General features: G+C 33.2%; 1 long non-coding RNA gene across 6 annotated transcripts; it reads right to left on the minus strand.

The window, feature by feature from the left end:
• Positions 1–6158: 6158 nt before the first annotated feature.
• Positions 6159–8743, minus strand: LOC105851267 (uncharacterized). 6 transcript variants are annotated; one of them, XR_012162101.1, is made up of 4 exons: positions 8604–8743; positions 7302–7392; positions 6589–6711; positions 6159–6455 (listed from the first exon to the last, which is right to left on the minus strand). It is a non-coding gene; the product is annotated as an uncharacterized lncRNA (long non-coding RNA). The 6 variants fall into 6 exon arrangements; XR_012162099.1 differs by having other exon boundaries at positions 7485–8631; XR_012162100.1 differs by having other exon boundaries at positions 6589–6734; positions 7485–8631.

The following is an 8743-nucleotide window of genomic DNA, read 5'->3' on the forward strand; positions in this document are numbered from 1 at the left end:
CAACTTTCATGAAGACACCAGAACCAAATGCAGACTCAAAAGAGGAGAAAAATGCAATATACGCCAGAGAGCAGATGCTGCGCGCCCAAGCGCACCTGAAGCGCGTTTTCCAACAGTTGCTACTGCCCAAACGCGCCTGGGGCGCGCGACGCGCACCAGCAACCATAAAAACGCAGGTTTTTACTGTTTTAGGGATCTTTTTCACAATTAGGAAGTTGGGAGACTTGTGCCCTAGCATAGAAACTCAAAGACAGCCGTTTCTAACATCATTGGAGCAGTTTTATCAAGAATCATTCATGAATCCTTCTTGTAATTCTTCTCTAATCTTTATCTCTTTTATTTCTGTCATGAGTAACTAAACCCTATTTGTTAGGGATGAGTGTAACAAGATGAAACCCTTATTTTTATGATTTGATTTCTAGTTATATGAATGAGTTTATTGAATTATTTTTCTCATTTATGTGCTTAATGTTTTTTATTGCTTGATCAACATTAAAATGTTCTACGATTTGTATTTTGAAATGGAAGTGGAACTTACGAATACTTGAGATGAGAAATTCATGAATTTGTAGTCTAGACATAGGTGCAAGTCATGAAACCAATTAAATTAGTTGCAAAACAATAATTTACAAAAGAATTTTTGTACAGTAATGCTTAATTCTAATCTTAAATCTACTAAGGAATTAGGGGTTACTTTGGAATTAAAGGTTCTGTCACTAAGATATTAGGGCATGAATAATAAAGAGAATTCGGTAATAATTCAATAAAGGAATTCAATAACTAGGATCAAATTAGACACCAAGGTTGGATTCGAAGTGAAACTCATCTCTGACATTTTTCTCAATTTATAAAGGATCAATTTTACTACTGCTGTCAATTTTAAATATTATTTCAATCAACTTGGGAACTTTTTGTTCAATTTTAGTAACTAAATATAATTCAATAGTAAAATGCAATCCTTGAGTTCGACACTCAGTACTACCGTTTTATTATTACTTGCAACGATTCAGTACACTTGCTTAAACGCTATCACTTATAGACCTTGTTTTCTTGTCCACAAATTACAAAATCTTCAGGTTGTTCCATATAGATTTCTTCTTTCAAGTCACCATTTTAAAAAGTTGTTTTAACATTCATCTGGTGTATCACCAGGATATGAATAGCCGCAAGTGATATAATTACCCTAATGGATGTTATTCTAGTGAATGGTGAAAAATATCGAATAAATCTATATTTTTCTTTATCTAAAACCTTTGACTACAAGGCGTATCTTGTATTCATCAACAGTTCCATCAGGTTTTATTTTCTTTTTCAAGATCCATTTACAACCTTTTGATTTGCAATCATGAGGCAAGTCTACAAAAGTCAAGTCATGTTAGACTCTAGAGCATCCATTTCATCATTTATTGCTTCTTGCAATAAATCTACATCCAAAGATGACAAGGCTCCTTAAAGATTTGCAGGATCCTCTTCTAAGGTATAGGTCGTATAATGGGGTCCATAATCTTTAGTAAGTCTAACTCTCTTACTTCTTCGAGTTTCTGTTTCGCCTTGTTTGCTACTTCTAGTTGTAGAAACGTGACTTGGTTCGCTGCCCCCCACTATTTTTGAATTTGAAAGGGAGTTTATTTTCATAGAAGTCAACATCATTTGATTTTATGATCACTTTCGCATTTAGGTCATAAAACCTATACGTTTTATTCTTTATTACATACCCAATGAATACACATTCATAGGCTCTACTGGCGAGTTTAATTCGCTTGGGATCGGAGATTCTGACATAAGCCAGACAACTCCAAGTTTGAAAATAAGACAAGTTCGGTTGTCTTTTCTTCACTATCTCATAAGGATATTTTTTTTTTTTTTTAGATTTAGGAACTCAATTCAAGATATAGCAAATAAGCAATATATTTTCTGCACACCAATGAGATGCAACACTAGAGTTAAGCATACTAACAACAACTAGTTCAATAAGAGTTCTATTCTTGTTTTTTCTTTCAACTTTACCATTCACTTCAAGCAATTATGGTGCAGTTGTTCCATGTATAATTCCAGACAATTTTTAAAACTTATTAACCAAACTAGAATCATGCTTGGAACCTATTAATCTTTCTACTAAATTGATTTTCAATTTCAGATACAAAAATCGTTAACATGTCTATTTTACATTTCTTGTTAACGTCCCATCAAGTTCACATATATCAAAGTGTAATAAATCTAACGACTCAGATTTTCTAACTACAAATTTCACATTTTTCAAAATCATTTAACAATAACTTTGGAATTAAACCTAAGTTATTAATTTTGAAATCAGACGTGTTCGCATCACATAGTATAGCATGTCAAAAATTAAAATCACACATGTAAGCAAAAAGTGACATTTTATTGATTTCAACATTCAAACATAAAAAGACATTAAATTTCAACATTTTAATTCAAATATGCCATGCGTGACGTACCTTAATAGATGATCTAATGAGTTATATTTTCAATTTTACGGGAGTGTGACTCCAAGGATCTGTCATCGATCATCTGATACTCTGATACTCTAGGTAGCAGCTCACAACATACTTATTAAGAGCATCTCAAACATCTCTAGCAGTATTGCTTTAATTGCAATATTTATACAGATCATCAGCAAGTCCATTAAGAATATAATTCTTATCATTATTCTCCCATGGGTTAATTCTCCAACTGTCTTATCCTTTTTTGTTTACTTCAAACTGAAATAGTTTATTGAAATCAAAGGCAATAGAACCAAATCCAGTAATCTCTTCTGTTGACATGGCAGAAAGAGACGTCTTAAAATTATTGATTTTTGAGTTTCAGAAAACTATTTAAAAATCATAATTTATGCCACCGAATATATTACTGGGTTGAGTCCGGACTATGTCGCTCTCTTTAAGACGTTTTGTGGCACTGTCCAAATTGTGCAACGTAGACTATCAACCACGAAGTCTCTAAGATAGAACAACCCAGATTCACTGTATCAGAGTTCCACTGCACCGTAGAAAATCGTTCTAGAATTAACTCTCAATATGGCGGTTAAAGCCACTCTCAATATGACGATTAAAGTCACTTGCAATATGGTACTATGAACTCTCATAACTACAATATAATAACCGCTCTAGAAACTGAAGGGACTACGGTTTTATGGTTTTGTGAATTTTATTGTTTTGTACCATTGTCCCTTCGATTTTTAGAACCGTGTTGAGTTTGGCATCTATGACGTAAATATTCCAACTAGTGAAGATCATGAGTTGTCACACAATGATAATCTAAGTGATGCTTATGAATCATCTCTAACCCAACTCAGGAGGTCTAAGAAGCAGAGACAACCATCTACAAGGTATGGTTCTGGCGAGTATGTGAATTTGACTAATGAAGGGGAACCTGAGTGTTTTCAAAAGACCATGGAGATTGAAGAAAGTCAAAATTGGTTGGATGCAATGCATGATGAGATGAAATCCTTGTATGATAATCACACTTATGAATTGGTGAAATTGCCAAAAGGCAATAGGGCTTCGGAAAATAGGTGGATCTATAGAGTGAAAATTGAGAGTAACTCAAGGGCTCCAAGGTATAAAGCTAGATTAGTGGTGAAAGGTTTCCGTCAAAGAAAGGGTGTTGATTTTAATGAGATCTTCTCACCTGTGGTAAAAATGTCATCAATTAGAATCGTGTTGAGTTTGCCAGCTACTCTTGACTTAGAGGTAAAGAAAATAGATGTAAAAATGACTTTCCTTCATGGTAATTTGGAGGAAGAAAATTACATGAAGCAACCTGATGGTTTTTTTGTTAAAGGCAAGGAAGACTATGTGTGTAGACTATGAAAGAGTCTATACGGTTTGAAGCAAGCTCCAATGCACTAGTACAAAAAGTTTGAGTCTGTTATGTATGACAAAGGATACATGAAGACTACTTCTAAGCATTATGTATTTGTTAGAAAATTTTCTAACGATGATTTCATTATCCTGTTATTATATGTTGACGGCATACATATTGTTGGGAAAAATATTTCCAAGATTGACAAGTTAAAGAAGTAGTTGGGCGAGTCTTTTGCTATGAAAGACATGAGAGCAGTTAAACAGATTCTTGGAATAAGAATTATGCGTGAAAGAAAGAAGAAGAAACTTTGGATGTCACAAGAACACTATATTGAGAGAGTGTTGCAAAGGTTTCAGATGGAAAACTCCAAGGTTGTAACTACTCCTCTTGCTGCTCACTTTAAGTTGAGTTCTAAAGAAAGTCCTTCTAGTGAAGATGAGAAAAAAAAAGACATGGAACGAGTTCCTTATGCTTCTGTTGTGGGTAGTTTGATTTATGCAATGGTGTGTACAAGACCAGATATTACGCAAATTGTTGGTACAATTAGTAGAATTTTATTAAATCTAGGTAGAGAGCATTGGAATGCTGTAAAATTGATGTTGAGGTATCTTCGTGGTACTACATGTATGAGGCTTTGTTTTGGAGGTGACAAACCTATTTTGGTGGGATACTCCGACTCAGATATGGCTGGAGATATTGACTCGAGTAAGTTAACTTCAAGCTACATGATTAAATTTGCAGATGGAGCTATGGCTTGGTAGTCTAGATTACAGAAATGTGTAGCATTGTCTACAACTGAGGCAGAGTTCATTGCCATTATTGAAGCATGCAAAGAGTTGATTTGGTTGAAGAAATTCTTGCAGGAGCTTGGGTTTATTCAAGACAAATATGTATTATTGTCGATAGTCAAAGTGTTATTCATCTTGGTAAGAATTCGACGTTTCTTAGCTGATCCAAACACATTGATGTGAGGTATCATTGGATACGTGATGTTTTGGAAGATAAGTTGTTGGAACTGGCTAAAGTTCATACTGATTATAATGGTTCTTATATGATGACTACAACATTACCAAGAGGGAAGGTTGAAACTTGTTGTGATTATAATGGTTGTGATTGCGTATTCGTTAACCGTTGGATAGGGCTGATTTTTGGACAGCAGGTTCGCAACATTCAGATATTTGTTTTTAATGGTCGGATCGACGAAATGACGTCTGGAGGGGGAGTAATCGTGCTCGCACAACAACAGGTTTTTGGGTATTTTTCCTCTTATTGCTTTTCATTTGTAGGCTTTAGTGCTTTGTTATTTTGACTAGTGGTTTTTACCCTTACATTGATGGATTTTCCACGTTAAAATATCGGTGTTCATTTTGATTAATTTGCTGCCATATATTTATTGTTGCTCCTCACAGGTTCTTGCAAGTTGAGGGAATTTTATATCCGCTGCGTATTACTTGTTATTGTGTTTATGTGTTTATTCCATCAGAGTGGAATATTATCCCTTCATCAATCAAATTCACATACTCGTCAGAACCATACCTTGTAGATGGTTGTCTCTCCGCCTATTAGACCTCTTAAGTTGGGTTAGAGATATCATCGTGTGACAACTCATGATCTTCACTAGTTGAAATATTTACCTCATAGATGCAAAACTCAACATGACTCTAAAAACCGAAGGGAGTACGACATAACAACCGCTCAAAAATCGAAGGGACAATGATACAAAAATGCTTTAAAATATCGAAAAGACAGAAAGGGGAGAAATGAGGCAGAATATAAAAGGGAGAAAAGAGAAAGTTGAGAAATGTATCCAACTTTGGTGTACACTTCACAATAGTTTGAAACTCATTATTTAATGATGGAAGGAAACTTACATATGTTTTCTAACCAATGTGGGACTATAACATTTCACTACAAGAAAACTTGCTATTATCTATGGAAGATTTTGACTTTACGTACAGTATATCCGCGGGTAATTAATAATTACTCACGAATTACCTACGGACACGGGTTTGTAGATAATTTGCTCGTAGGAAAAATATTATCCACGGAAAATTCATAGGTTGCATTTACTCGTAGGATATTCGTGGGTAATTTACTCAAGGAAATGTCACGGGTAAATTTACCCACAAAAATATCATAGGTAACGTCAAACTAAAGAAAAGAAATATTACCTACTACAGTTTCGTCGGTAACTTTTCCCATGGCATTTCCGTTGGTAATGTCAAACTAGAAAAAAATAACTAAAAGATCTGATACATGCTTCCATCCGACTTACATCAACTAAACAACAACTTACATCAACTAAACAACAATAAACAAAAATATCACAATTGACATGTTAAAAATTACTTCTTCATATATATGACCAACATGGTTAAATCCAAAAGTCTCAATAAAATTTGAAAACAAGTAAACTATGATATTACTCTAAAAACAAGCAATTTTTATGTGATTGACACTTATTTCATTACTAACCAATTCAAGTTTATTAATTAGAACCAAAATATACACAATTTACAAGAAAACCTATGTCATAGCCTCAACTACCTCTTTGAAAATAATGAAGGCTTGTTGGCCTTATCATTTCCATGAACATTCACGAAGGCTGTTGCCAAATCCTGTCATAACTGAACCATATTTTAGCCAAAATCACAAAATTCCATAAACTCATATTCTGTCATATTTATTTCATTTATAGTATATGATCCTCTAAAGAACTGTAATATCAAAAGGTTGATTGATTCATTCATTCACTCATACCTTAACATTCTTCAACAGGATTGTAGCTCAAGGGTCCATAGATATACACTTTCCTTATAGAAGTCCAATTAACATCCTTTGATTGCAACAAGCTTTCTGTTTTCAAGCTTTCTCTTGTGCCTGCTGTTAGGATCAACTGCGTCAATCTATCAACATGTGTATATAATAAGTATCTAAACAACAACAACAACAACTTTGAGTGTAACAGAATAATATGGATGATTACAACATATTTTCAAGTAAAACAAAAGAATATGGATGATTAGAAGCCTCTATGCATCATGGCAAGACACATAATATTGAAAAGTAAAAATGTAAACTGATCTCAGCATGAGGTAATATATCAGATTTGAGATAGGCACCAACAGAAGAGCAGTAAATGAACCAGACATTTAGAACCAACATTTAATTTAATTATTATAAACAAAATGGAGATCAAACTCATTTTTAAACTTAATTAACTAAATGACTTGTAAAATGAATAGATCAATTAATGGCAATAGCATTCATAGTTGAATAGTCTTATAAAACTAGTTCTACATCTTACTATTCCAGATTAGGAAAAGCATCAATTATGGGCTCAACTTCCTCTCCCTCTCTTCCTAAAATATAACAAATCATGATTTCGATTTCAAAAGAAATATATCATAATAAAATCACAATCTAAAATTTAAATTGTATAGAGTAAGGTGAACAAGTAGGAATCTAAATACCATTTATGTCATCAACAACATCAAATCCTTATGCTGAGAGAATTGATTTTACAAAATCATAGTCCTTTCTGTCTCCTTTCAAATGCAAGAACTATATGAAATTAAAAATATTACATTACACGAGAATGAATGGTCCATGTATGATGGTAACAACTAACAAAGATGAGAAATGTCACAACTTGCCTATTTTCCTAATAGCCAGGTAATAGTCCAATGTAGAGCTATTTGATGGTAACATTACACAAAGATGAAAGACGTGACTAGTGAAGAATCTAAATAACCAGATGATAAGATACTAAAACCAAACTTCACTGAATCAACTATTTAATAAAAACTTCTCTAACATATGATAAATAAATTAAGAGCTTTAATTAAGAACTTCTGTAGCTAATACTCCTCTTTAATTAAACTCAAATTAAACCACAACTTTAATTAAACTCAAATTAAACCACAACTTTAATTAATAACTTGTCTGTTATAATTAAGAACTTAAAGAATTACAACTATTTTCCTATCATGGTTATTGTATCTAAAAAATGTGAACGCAGTTACAGTCATAGAGAATTGTAAACACAAGCACGATCGCAAATTAGAGTTGTTTTCTCAACCAAAATAATATTCGAATGTATAATTGCAGATTGAAAGAACTACTAAATCAGCTAAATCCATAGCAAAATCATACAACAAAATCAGAGAAATTCCATAGCAAAATCAAACTGCTAAAATTGCTATGAAACAAGAATTATTAGAAAATTACCGGAGAAACGAACAAAAGTCCCAAAACCTCACCGATAACATCTAGTTTTTCCTAAACTCCAAAAACATGTTGAATTAGTAAAAACAAGTTAAAAAAAGGGGACATAAAGTAAATTATGTTTTGTTCTTGTAAAACTATCAAAATCAAACTGTTCAAAATATTTATCAATACTCCAATATGTATGCTGTAAATTGTTCTATTATTTTTATTACCAACCAAATGAACACGGGCATAAACAAAATCAATGGATTCACTCAACAAAAAGGAAAAATCCAGTAAAAAAAAAAACAAGATCTTTGCTTCAATGCAACAACACACATGCACAAGTTAGCAAGCAATTTCTCAAACACAATCACAACTTCGAAAATAAGAAACAAATTAAATAGCAAAAAAAAAAGCAGTCAAGCTTCTCAGTTACTTGCAAATGTACGAGAGATTAAATCAGAAATACAAATACAAATCCTTGAACGAACACACTCAAATAGAACAAAGCAGAGAGAGATTTCCAAGTGTCATTATAAATTACTGCTAGTTTTAGAAAATGCCTGAGAAAGTAGGTAAGAAGTGGCGCAACACAACAATGACAGCGAGGTCGGGAATAGCTTTAACGGTGTGACCAGAGCTGTGGTTGAAGATTGAGGGATCGATTTTGGGAGTGACAGATTTGCGCGAATCAAATATCGAT

Source organism: Cicer arietinum, chromosome 1 (assembly GCF_000331145.2).
Source record: "Cicer arietinum cultivar CDC Frontier isolate Library 1 chromosome 1, Cicar.CDCFrontier_v2.0, whole genome shotgun sequence".
In the NCBI taxonomy this organism is placed as follows: Eukaryota; Viridiplantae; Streptophyta; class Magnoliopsida; order Fabales; family Fabaceae; genus Cicer; species Cicer arietinum.